The sequence below is a fragment of the Pleuronectes platessa genome, unplaced genomic scaffold, assembly GCF_947347685.1.
Source record: "Pleuronectes platessa unplaced genomic scaffold, fPlePla1.1 scaffold_70, whole genome shotgun sequence".
Classification (NCBI taxonomy): Eukaryota; Metazoa; Chordata; class Actinopteri; order Pleuronectiformes; family Pleuronectidae; genus Pleuronectes; species Pleuronectes platessa.
The window spans coordinates 211065-224667 of record NW_026518895.1 but is presented as its reverse complement, the minus strand read 5'-3'; the positions used below and the strand labels follow the sequence as shown (position 1 = coordinate 224667).

General features: G+C 44.7%; 1 long non-coding RNA gene across 1 annotated transcript; it reads right to left on the bottom strand.

Moving 5' to 3' along the window:
* Positions 1-12287: 12287 nt before the first annotated feature.
* LOC128436305 (uncharacterized) lies at positions 12288-13102 on the bottom strand. Its single transcript, XR_008338005.1, has 3 exons — positions 13032-13102; positions 12781-12956; positions 12288-12699 (listed from the first exon to the last, which is right to left on the bottom strand). It is a non-coding gene; the product is annotated as an uncharacterized LOC128436305 (long non-coding RNA).
* Between the last annotated feature and the right edge of the window lie 501 nt (positions 13103-13603).

The following is a 13603-nucleotide window of genomic DNA, read 5'->3' as shown; positions in this document are numbered from 1 at the left end:
GGCGCCAAGGTACAGGCTATAAGAGCCAACCTGCTATATGTTAGTGTGTCAGTTAAAGTAGCTCTGACCGTGAGACTGATGTGTCAGCAGCCTGTTAATAAATACGCCAACAACGGCTAAAGATAACGCCATCATTTATTCTTTCCTCCGAATGCAACGGTAGCTGCAGCAATAGTGCAACACAACTCAACAGAAACAAACATGTTGTATTTAGGTCATACAATTTGAACCAGTTTATCAAAATGTTTCAAAAACATTTACAAACATTAAACACATCATTATGTCATACCTTTAATTCATTCAAATAAAGCAGGGACCCACCCCGTCCTTATTGTCTTGAGAACAATTACTAAAACAGGAAAAGACAACTTAACTTAATGTCACGGACACAATAAGAGAGGGGGAGAAGGGAAGAGCTACGGTGTCCCTAAATAGACTGCGCCGACTTCCCGCAGCCTATAGGAATCACCGTCCTGTCAGGTAAATTAAAACATCAGCAGAACGGGGAAAATAATACTGCCAAAACTATAAAACTTTATTCAGAATTGACCCCGTAACATTCACGCCCGCCCCCATGTAACTCAGTGGCGCTGTTCACTTCGGCTGCGATCGCGTTCGGCACCGATGGTTTCGGGGCATAGTTCGGGGAAACACACTGGGAAATGATTTTAAACGATATTAATGACATATTATATTTAAATGTTAAAATATGTGTCCCGTACTTTAGAGTTCCCTGCGGTTCTCCTGGAGTTTCAATATCCCCGAGTGTTTCCCCGAACATGATTAAATGCTATGAAGATCATCATTTACCCCGAACCCCTTCATTGAACGGAGCATACACAACCAGCGGAGAAAGCAGAATCACGGGCTGACGGGCGCGGAGCAATGCGCTTCCGCTTTGCTCGTGTGTTCCCACAGGAGCTGATGTCCTGCGCGGATGCAACTTCCGTCCGTGCGCTCGCTTTATACTCCCCGTAGACCGGCGGCGAGGACACCGCATAAAACCCACAGCGCGAGTGTGACGCAGTCTGTTACAGTGTAACTTCCGCACTGTAAACAATTGTCATGTAAATTAACTTGTCTGTTTATTATTGTTTTAAATAAAATTCAACATAATCCCAAATACTGTACAATGTAATTTAAGGTAATAGCAGCATGATGACAGTCAGTTCCTATAAATTAAACTCCTCTTTACCAAAACCTTGGTTCCCTGTGTTGATGTGATATTCTGAACAACGTATACTGAATGATTACGGTAAATGAAATGCAGCTACTGAAATACTAATACTGGTTTTGTTGTCCATTACTGATGTAGATTTCAGAGCATGACAGTTATCAGTCGGTTCATTACATTAATATATCATACATTAAACAACCATAGCACACTTTAAGAATCGTAACAATGCAAGCATGTGTAGTGATTAAAAATGGTTCAGAGATGACAGTTAATGTCAATTCGGTTCAACAAGTATCCAGAATAAGACGGGACGGGAGGCTGAGATATCAATACAAAATACAATTTATTTAATAAATGCAAATGATTTAAAACAGACTGCTCAAACAGTAAAGTGACATGTGCAAAGGTTGGAAAGGCTGGCCTGGACTTGATATAAATGACAGTTTAAAATAGAGAGAAATTAGAGGCTCCAGACCCAATTGTACAATGCTGAAATATCATGCATTAAAAACCAAACACAACACACTTTAAGAAAATCACTGCAAACGATATACAACAACAAAATGACAAAAGAGGGCCTCTACTTTATGGAGCCAATAATTCACCACCATTCAAGTCACTACCGCTGAATTGCACAGTCCCAGTCAACCATATATATTGCACCTTGCAATAGAACAAAACAAAACACAAAGAAACAAATAATCAAACCAAATAATCTAAATAAAATCTAAAGTGGGAAAAAACCGTGACCGTAACTATTTAGCTGGAGGCAGCCCTATAAAACAAACATGTTATAGTTAGGTCACACAATTTAAACACATTTATAATATTTAAAAACATTTACAAACATAAAAACACATCCTTATCTCATACTTTTAATTCATTAAAATAAAGCAGGGACAGCGTGCATCCACGGTGACGCCGTCACAGTCGCACACAGACACAGCTTCACGCTGGGCTCTAAGGACAAACTTCAGTTACAATTTGCGGACACTTTCTCTGTGATCGCCGTTAACATTATATAACTTCCAGCAACTTACTGCGACAAACAATTGCGACCACACGTGCTGCGCTCACGCTAAACTTCCGCACACACCCACAGGACCGGCAGTGGGGAGAGAGAGAGAGAGGACAAGGGAGAGTGCTAAGGTGTCCCTAAATAAACTCCTCCGCCTCCTTGCAGCCTATAGGAGTTGCCGTCCTGTCAGGTTAATTAACACATCCAGAGCGGGGAAAATGACACTGCTAAAAGTATAAAACTTTATTAAGAACTGACCCGCTACATATGTAATAGCGACCCAGCGCGCAGAGCCACCCAGCGCAGAGCGCATAGAGCGCACAGGAGATCACTAACAAGAAATGTAGAAACTTTCCAAATAATATCCCAGAGTGGAGGCAAGGATCCACTGATGTGAGGGAATCGGTCCGATGCTCTAAATGGATAAATACTGCCGTGACACCGATGCGGGGTTCTGCACGATTTGTGCATGCGAATGGAAGGATGAGGAGGAAGCGAGGGTTCAGCGATTTCTGATCTCACACATTGTGTTATCCACAGCAGCAGCGGCAGAGTATCAGTGTATTTTCTTTATTAGTGACATCACTGCTGTCCTATAAAGTCGCTCTTCACATCCACCTCACTAACAAACAACTCGATGTCAGTGTCAGAAAGTTTCACTTCCTCTTCACATCGCTTGATGCCGTGCCTCGGTCAGGACTCACGGTGGAAACCCATTGGTCGGATTCATAATTTAATATTCGTGACGTGCTTTGCATTGACCGTTTATAGTAGAAATTGGGGGGGTGGAGGGCGGATTTGGAGTTGAGGTTTTGCGTGTGCATGGTTTTATAAATCGGAATTAGCTTTGGCGTACTCAATTTCATGCTTTTTTATTTAGAATGTGCACCGCCCGCAGGATGTGCGCGCACAGTTTGTTTATTAATTTGATAAATTACATTTTTATGGTTTTTATTTTTAAATATATTCTTTATTTATGTGCGCCGCAGGATTTGCGCGCACAGTTTTTTTTTATTACTTTGATTTAATTAAATTATTATATATATATTTTTTTTTTATGTGCGCCCCAGGACATGCGCCGCAGCACGCGTCCGTAGGATGTGCGCGCGCAGTTTTTATATAAATTTGATTTAATTTAATTTTTTTATTTTTTATTTAGGATTTGCGGCAGCCGCAGGATGTGCGCGCACAGTTTTTTTATTCATTTGATTTAATTAAATTGTTATATATTTTTTTTTATTTATGTGCGCCCCAGGATATGCGCCGCAGGACGCGCCCGTAGGATGTGCGGGCGCGTTTCCCGTTCTGCTGATATTTTAATTTACCTGACAGGACAGTGATTCTTATAGGCTGCAGGGCTTTGGCGACATCTATTTAGGGACACCGTAGCGCTCCCTCTCGCCCTCTCTCTCTCTCTCCACTGCCGTTTCTGTGTGTGTGAGTAAGTGCAGCGTGGCCGCAGCAGGTGAGGACGCAAATTGTTTGTTGCGAGCCAGCGTATAAATGAGCGCTGTAATCTTCAGTCATACGAAAAACTATAGGCCCTCTTCTGTAATCCAGGAGAAAACATGGGTTCAACTCAGTTGATACCCACCCCCCAAATCGGGCTGGAACATCAACAAGAAGATCTTAAGACACTTTACAAGGAACAGTTCTGAACCGCAGTCTGACTTTTTGTAACGTGATGGTTTTCACGGAGACTTGGCTCGACCCCTCGATCCCGGACTCCGCCATGGTTCCCGAGGGGGTCTCCATTCAGCGTCAGGACCGGACAACACACTCTGGGAAGAGCAAGGGAGGAGGTGTCTGCTGCATGGAGAACAATGTGTGGTGCTCAGATGTGGAGATTATTTCTTCGGGCTGTTCTCCGGACCTGGAGCAGCTCGTGATCAGATGCCGACCTTATTACATCCCGAGGGAGTTTACATCGGTCGTTATAACAGCGGTGCACATTCCGCCACATGCCGACATCAGGCCCTGGACGAGCTGCATGAAGCTGATGTCCTGACTCCTGCGCGGATGCAACTTCCGTCCGTCCGCTCACTTTATACTCCCCGTAGACCGGCGGCGAGGACACGGTCTTATTAATTTAATGTAATAGCAGCATGATGACAGTCAGTTCCTATAAATTAAACTCATCTTTACCAAAACCTTGGTTCCATGTGTTGATGTGATATTCTGAACAACGTATACTGAATGATTACGGTATGAAATGCAGCTACTGAAATACTTGCTGTTTTTTTGTTGTTAGAAACAAAGTTGTCCATTACTGATGTAGATTTCAGAACATGACAGTTATCAGTCTGTTCATTACATTTGATAAAACAAATGAACCTTGTAAAACACTTGGAGAAATGATGCAAGTATCAGGACAAAACATTAATCCCACAAAGAGAATGTATAACACGTGATAATTAAAAACAACATGAAATATTCCTTTCTTTATTCATTTTGAATGGTCCTGGTCAAATAAGACTGCCTCTATCAGACGAATCTCTTTAAAACTATTAATTCAACAACACAAGCTCTGCAACTTGATTACATGGAAGATCAACAAGTGACATTCATGAAGTAAATACATCCAATAACTGATCCTAATTTCTAACAGAGAGAAATAAAGAGATCAAATCCTACATTGGATTACGTGCCCTTGGACAAGGGAGCATGTTCCCTTTTGTGTACATGGAAAGGAAGCATACCCATATTTGGAAATGAATTGATTAATATTTAGTGGACAGGAGAAGAACAATATGATTACATGTACAAAATTAAAGAGACAAATTGACAAATGACCTAGGGAGAGAGCTCTCACTGACCTATATGAAACTCCACTCAAAGTCTACAAGGTTGATTGAGACAGATTTCTTCTGAATGTCTCTTCCTGTCCTCTTGGAGACGAGTCCCACAAACAGCTCTCGTTCCTCTTGATTCAGAAGAAGCTGCAGAACACAGGAATCTGAGATTAGAGGTTGAGAAGAAATAAAGTCTCTGATATATGATGTCTATACAAGTGTTTATGAAGTTAGGGTTGAAAATACATGGGAGAAAATCTACTCAGACTTGTGTTAAACAAATAAACGCTTCAATCACATAAACTGTGGCTTCAACATTTTAATATCAGAGGTTAAGCAGACACTTCCTCACGTATATCTTAGTCATACTTTTAAAGTGTGACTAAGTTATAACATTTGTTATAGAAGTCGTTTTAGGTTAGTTGTTTCATTTCATCATCAACGCGTCAGATACAGAGGAAGACGTAGCGGGTCTAGCCGCGCGTGTTGGTGTCTGCTCCTTCTGCTTCAGAGGAGAGGAGCGGAAGAGGATTGATATCAACAGACTGAGTTCACAACACTTCATGTCGTACTTGGTGACACGTGCTGAGAGACTGGATCCACTGATGTGAGGGAATCGGTCAGATGCTCTAAATGGATAAATACTGCCGTGACACCGATGCGGGGTTCTGCACGATTTGTGCATGCGAATGGAAGGATGAGGAGGAGGAAGCGAGGGTTCAGCGATTTCTGATCTCCCACATTGTGTTATACACAGCAGCAGCGGCAGAGTATCAGTGTATTTTCTTTATTAGTGACATCACTGCTGTCCCATAAAGTCGCTCTTCACCTCCACCTCACTAACAAACAACTCGATGTCAGTGTCAGAAAGTTTCACTTCCTCTTCACATAGCTTGATGCCGTGCCTCGGTCAGGACTCACGGTGGAAACCCATTGGTCGGATTCATAATTTAATATTCGTGACGTGCTTTGCATTGACCATTTATAGTAGAAATTGGGGCTGTGGAGGGCGGATTTGGAGTTGAGGTTTTGCGTGCGCATGGTTTTGTAAATCGGAATTAGCTTTGGCGTACGCCATTTCATGCTTTTTTATTTAGAATGTGCACACTTTTTTTATTAATTTGATACAATTGTTTTTATTTTTTATGTTTTATTTTTAAATATATTTTTTATTTATGTGCGCCGCAGGATGTGCGCGCACAGTTTTTTTATTAATTTGATTTAATTGTATTTATTTTTTATTTATGTGCGCCGCAGGATGTGCGCGCGCAGTTTTTTTCATACCTTAAAGAGCTCATTATCATTCCTTATTAGCGTATGATAGCCTTTTTGTAACACTTCTGAATATAATTTATTTTTTAAGTTTCAGAAACGTCTTCTAGGATTTTTCACTCAAACCGTTATTAAGTTTGAATTTAATGAAACTTCTTTTACATTTAAAAAAAAAGAAGCATTTTCTGTATTATTATTTTTTACGTTATCAGGCTTTGTTCCTTTGACGTATGTCACTGCAGGTCACCAAGGCAACAGCCTTATACCTTTGAAGTCTGTCGTTACTTAAACGTCAGTTTTCATTTTTCACTCAGTTGTCTTCTCACTATTGGCTGGTTGCACCGGAACTTGTTTCCTGCTCCTGAACTTGTTTCTTGCTCCTGAACTTGTTTCTTGCTCCTGAACTTGTTTCTTGCACCGGAACTTGTTTCTTTGGATTTGCCTTGAAGACAACTTCGATTTATTGGAATCAACATGATCCCAAAACAAAATAAAAGCGTGGAATTAACTTGCAAGCCAGCTCCTCTTCTGCTGGGAGAGATGAGGAAGAAGTCCGTCAGCTGCTTCACCGAAAACTTTCAAGCTTTCATGACGGATCTGAGTCACGAGGAGTTGGACGGTGAGGAGTATGGAGCCAGAACAGTCTCAAAAGGATTAAATGCACACAGAAATGAATACATGCACAAAAAAGATCCACAAATACATTTTCAATGCACACACAAATGTTTCATTCCATATATAAGTAAAAAAAATTCACATGTAAAATATAAGATTCATAAACATATTTCCGATGCACACACAAATAGAAAAAAAATTCACAAATATATGCATGTAAAAGTATTTGCAATCTTCATCAAATACATATTTGGAGCTTGTTACATTCATATATAAACTGTTGGACCTGCATTTACAAAGTGCTTTTAATTTGTAAACCTCGCTGCATTTGTGTGTGAGACTTTTGAGACTTTTGAGACTCCCCTGACGCGACTCTGTTTCACGAATGCATTTTTTCTAAGAGGGGATCGTCTGTAGCCAATCAGATGTCTCACTCCTGTACAGCCAATCACGTGAGTGCCATTACACGACGTCATTAAAACGCCCGCAGGCAGCCTGGAGGTTTTTAGCCCGCCAGCCAATAGACATAGAATTAGTAGACGCTGATCCCCGGCTCCTCACACACAGTGAACGATGACAACAGAAAAGGGCTGTTGATGACGCGACAGTTTTGCTGAAATAAAGTGACACCCAGCGGGTCAAAGTGCTTATGTTATCGTGTCTTAACGCAGCGGTTCCCCGGTCTTGTTTCCAAACTGCGTTGCTAATTCAACAGCTGCAACAGCTTGAAGCTACACGGAGGCAGCTAGCTTCCCCCCCAGCTTCCACACACAGTCAGCACGGACACCCGATACTAACTACTACCAAGTGTTTGCTTCTAACCTGACGGTGTTTGAGAAACAGTGTCATGAGAGCCTTGGGATTAAGTCAGCGGGTTTTGGCGCTGTTCCCACCGCAGTTAGCATGGTGGCTAGCCCGCTATCCCCGTTATCAAAGTTCGTTATAACCGTATGTGACCGTACACACATGAAGTGCTCTAACCAGCCACAGTCAGCCGGACAACGCCGCTGATTAGTGTGACAAGTGTGTTGAGCCAGCGGCGTTGAAAATGTATTTGTGGATCTTTTTTGCGCATGTATTCATTTCTGTGTGCATTTAATCCTTTTGAGACTGTTCTGGCTCCATAGCGGAGCAGTTGCAGGAAATGGTTGAGCTCGTTTTCAAGAGGGCCGTGCAGAAGCCACACTCTGCTGCAGTCTTCGCCGAGCTGTGCCAGCACCTCTCAACAGTAAGTGATGCATCTAGATAGATAGATAGATAGATAGATAGATTACTTTATTCATCCCGAGGGGAAATTAAGTCGTCATAGCAGCCGGTACATTTGAATACAATAAAATACAATACAATAGAATAAAATATAAAATATAAAATATTGCGGTAGAAAGAATAAAAACAGAAACACAAGATAAAATAGGTAGATAAGGTGCAGTGGCAGATGATGGTAATAGTACTGATGATATGATGGTAATGTTATTGTTAGACAGTATATCAAAAATAGTACAGTATATATAGTATATAATATATATTTATATATGATAGTAATTATACCAATATAATAGCAGTATATAGTAATAATAGCAGCAACAGTATATATAATAATAATAATAGTAAAATATAATATTAATAACATGTACACATGTATAAATAAAATATGTGTATATAGACTTATATATACAAAGAATATACAAAGAGTATGATATAATATATGATATATAGTACGGGTATAAATATAAGTATTTGGCGATACAATAGATAATATAATATACTGTGAGTGTAAGAATATGTAGACAGAGTGTGCAAAAGACAATATTATTGTATAAAATGATGAATTGAGACAGGTATATTTAGTGCAGTTCTGTGATGGTGGCTCTGACAGAGGTAGATGAGTTGTATAGTCTTATTGCGGTTGGGAGGAACGATTTCCTGTATCGTTCCTTAGAGCAGCGGGGTTGAATGAGTCTGTGGCTGAAGCTGCTCCTTAGCTTGTCTAGTGTTTTGTGGAGGGGGTGAGAGGGATTGTCCATGATTGCCAGCAGTTTTGCCAGCATCCTGTCCTCCACCACCTCCTCCAGGGTGACAAGCTTAGAGCCAACCACAGACTCTGCCTTCCTAATCAGTTTTTTCAGTTTGTTGGCGTCCTTAGCCTTGATGCCCGCACCCCAGGACACCACAGCAAAGAAGATGGTGCTCGCCACAACAGACTTATAAAACATCTGCAGCATCTTGTTGCAGACGTTGAAGGACCTGAGCCTCCTCAGGAAATAAAGCCGGCTCAGGCCCTTCTTGTAGACGGCCTCTGTGTTGGTGGACCAGTCCAGTTTATTGTCTAGTGTGACACCCAGGTACTTGTAAGCAGGGACCACCTCCACAGCCGTCCCACCGATGCAGACAGGAGAGGGCAGGGGCTTGGTCCTCCTGAAATCCACCACCATCTCCCTCGTCTTCGCCACGTTGAGCTGCATGCGGTTCTCCCCACACCACTTCACAAAGCGGTCAACCAGGTCCCTGTACTCAGCCTCCCCTCCGCCCTCAACACACCCCACAATGGCCGTGTCATCAGAGAACTTCTGCAGATGACACGTCTCTGTGCAGTGCTTAAAGTCAGCAGTGTATGTGGTGAAGAGGAAAGGGGACAGCACAGTTCCCTGGGGGGCCCCGATGTTACTGATCAGATGATCAGACACACAGTTCTGTAATCTCACAAACTGTGGTCTGCCCGTCAGATAGTCATCGACCCAAGCGATGAGGGGAGCACTCACCTGCGTGCCCTCCAGTTTGGCCTTCAGCAGTGGGCTGGATGGTATTGAAGGCGCTGGAGAAGTCGAAAAACATGATCCGGACTGAGGTGTTGGGTCTGTCCAGGGAGGAGTAAGCCTTCTGCAGCAGGTAGATGATTGCATCATCAACCCCAACATGGGGCTGATATGCAAACTGCAGGGGGTCTTGTGATGGGCACACCAGCGGTCTGAGGTGGGCCAGGACCAGTCTTTCCATGACCTTCATGATGTGAGAGGTCAGTGCCACCGGCCTGTAGTCCTCCAGTGCAGCAGGACGTCCTTTTTTGGGCACTGGGACCAGGCAGGATGTTTTCCAGAGCACTGGCACTCTCTGAAGGTGTAGGCTCAGGTTGAAGAGGTGCTGGAGAACTCCACAGAGCTGGCTGGAACAGGCCTTCAGCAAACGAGGGCTGATGCGGTCCGGCCCCGCAGCTTTCCTCGGTTTGAGCCTCTCCAGCTCTCTCCTCACCTGGCTGGCTGTGATGTGGAGTCCAGACTGGGGGGTGGGGGATGTCAGCGATGGGTTTGAGGGTGGTGCAGAGATGTTTGTGTTGCAGGAGGTGGTGGGGGGCTGTGGGGGATGTGAGGATGTCCTGGGGGTGGGAGGTGTGAGAAGGTCTGTGGTAAAGGCCAGCGGGGGGGTGGGGGGAGATGGTGACTGGGGTGGTGGGGGGAGGTGGGGGGTTGTTGCTCAGAGACGCAGTAGAGGCAGTCGTAGAGTCAGTGGAGGCAGTGGATGGTCCGCTGGGGGCTGGGGGGTTGGAGTTGAACCTATTGAAGAACGTGTTCAGCTCATTCGCACGTCGTTCATCCCCAGCTGCTCCCCCATCTCTCCTCTTGAAACCAGTGATCTCCTTCATACCACTCCAGACGTCCCTGGTGTTGTTTTCCTCCAGTTTGTGCTCCAGTTTTCTTCTGAAGTTGTCCTTGCTCTCCCTGATGCTGCGCTTGAGCTCCCTTTGAACCCGTTTGAGTTCTGCTCTGTCCCGTGATCTAAAGGCCCTCTTCTTCTCATTGAGAAGGGCCTTCAGGTCGCTTGTAACCCACGGCTTGTTATTTGGGTAACAGCGGACCTCTTTAGTGGGGATGGTGTTATCGATGCAGAACCCAATGTACTCAGAGACACAGTCAGTCAGGCCATCAATGTCCTCACCATGTGGCTCATACAGAGCATCCCAGTCTGTGGCCTCCAGGGCCCCATGCAGTGTTTCCATGGCCTCATGAGACCATTTCCTCACTGTCCTCACTGTGACTGGGTGCTGCTGAATCACAGGCTTGTAAGATGGTGAGAGCAGGACTAGGTTGTGGTCTGACCTGCCCAGTGGTGGCAGGGCAGTGGAGCTGTATGCATCCTTAACATTTGCATATAGGTCCAAAGTCTTATTTTCCCGGGTGGCACATTTTACAAACTGGAAGAAGGTTGGGAGTGTGGATGAGAGGGAAGCATGTTTAAAGTCACCTGTGATGATGATGAAGGCCCCGGGGTGTTGTGTCTGTAATCCTGCAGTCACAGTGTGGATGACGTCACACGCTGCTTCTGCGTTCCCAGATGGAGGAATGTAAACATTGATGGCGAAAACACTGGTAAACTCCCTCGGCAAATAATATGGACGAAGTCCGACGGCGACGAGCTCGATGTCCGGGCTGCAGACACGATGTTTAACGGTGACGTGCCCGGGGTGACACCACCTGTTGTTCACGAGCACGGCGAGTCCCCCTCCTTTCTTCTTGCCGGTCGCGATGGTGTCTCTGTCGGCTCGAACCGTCTGGAAGCCAGGAATGGTGACGTTGGAGTCCGGTATCTGCTCGTGCAACCACGTTTCCGTGAGACACACAATACTGGACTCCCTGTACTCCCTCTGTGTCCTGATGAGCGCTTCCAGTTCGTCCACTTTATTTGCCAGCGACCTCACGTTTCCAGTGATTACTGCAGGGATGAAGGGCTTAAACTTCCTCTTCTCCTTCCTCCGTTTAAGCCCCGCTCTGCAGCCCCGCCGTCTCCTCTTTAGTTCCTCCGGGATGGTGGGTCTCTCTCCGGCCAAGAGGGTAGTGTGCCTCAGGGCGATCAGCTGGTCGCGGGTGTAAACAATGCCGGCGTGTGTTGCAGGCATTCTCCCAGTGATCCGAAGAGACCGAAGTGCGGTTAAAAGTTATAAAAAGTGTCCAATAAATTTCAAAAGCATCTCGTCATTGTGCGGGACGGAGATGCACAGAGCAGTGCAAAAATAAATATAAAAAACAAATCGCAAACGTTATAAAAACACAAAAAAACCGACAGTAGTACCAGGAGCTGCTACGACAGGCACCCGTTAGTACGGCGCCATGTTGCGCTGGAAGCTACTGTGGCATTCGACGTTTAAAGGCTTCAATAAGATGAAGTTTTAGTTGAACTAGTGACAAATTGCCAGCAACGCCACCCCAGGAATTTCACCTGGAGAGTTAGATTAACCTTAAAGTTAAAGCACACAAGTTCATTACTAATGAAAGCTTGAGACTGGGTCCAACATACAATTTCAATTCCTTTTAATTAATATATACAATCTTTAAACATGACTTCGCAATAAAATATGTTCACCCAACCACACTAAAGCGAACACACACACAAACACACACAACACAAAATACAAATAAGGGAGGGCAAATAAACTCAATAAATGCAAACAAAAGAAAACTAACAAAGAAATTAAATCAAAAGTAATGGAGATTTATCCAAACTGATAAATCCAAATAAATAGGTAAAGCAATTAAGCCAAACCAAAATAACTAAGAAAACGAATTAAACCAAAAACATGCAAAGCAAACCACAAAACACAAATAATATCATCAATAAGATCAGTTAGAAGTCGGTTAACTGAATAGATTAAGATGAGACTGAGGATGAGGCAGCAGTCACCATACTCGGTGGTAGGTACAGCACAGTAGGAGATGCAGAGTAGGATGGATGTGTTGGCTATATAAGCCAGTGGGCAAAACAGCAGCCGGCCAACAGCAGCGTGAAGAGGGGGGGGAAAAACGTGCTGGCAGAAACCGCCCACACACACGTCAACCCTGCCATAGAAAAAATACATTTGTTCTAGAAGCTGAACAACAACTGTGGTAACTTGAGTTAACGTCATCTTATCCACATACCGTCAGGAGTTGAATGAACATCAAAGGGGAGGAAGGAGATCGCTTGCATCGAGCAGCACAATTACGTGCAACTCGATCGATCAGCTGATCGCTCCCCGCTGCAACCGGCAGAGGAGGAAAACACTCGCATGCCCTACAATTGGGGCCGATACGGGAGAAGGAAGACCCGGAACTGCCTGAGGGATGGAAGCCAGTGTTGAGGACTTGTGCAAAGTTTAGAAGATACACAGACGCAAACAACTACTACATACCAAACAACGGCGAGCTGCACGACCCAGCTAACAAAAGGCGACCAGGTGAGGCGGCCAGGTGCGGTGATAACAGGAGGCGGGGCAGTCTGGAGCTTCAAGGCAAGAGGGCTCCCAGTGCACAACCACTCACCTTTATAGACAGCGCAACCAACCGTGATGGGCCGGTACTGCAGCACTAATTAAAGGCCCATCCTGCTACATTCTACCCCCATCGACTTCATCGTCGTCCCGACGATGGAACAACTGATCCAGAGGATCACCCAACTAACTCCACGGCCTAAAGAGCGCAATAACGGCATTTGACACTGGACCAGGGGGATTTGCAGCCCCAAATGCCAAGTTCCCTACAGGTCGCGGAAGGTGATAGGGGTTTAGGTGCTGGCCAGCCGTCGACCTGGCTGACCGGCGTACTTCACTTTCACCAGCATAACTGGTGGATGGAACGGCCAGGGAAACGGAGGGTGGATCTGCCACTGCAGTAGAGGGAGCGCTTGACGACTCTAACCCAGCAGAGTCAGGTGGTGGGAGCAACAACCGAGGGGTGGTTTGAGTCACCACGGCTGTGCGAGCAG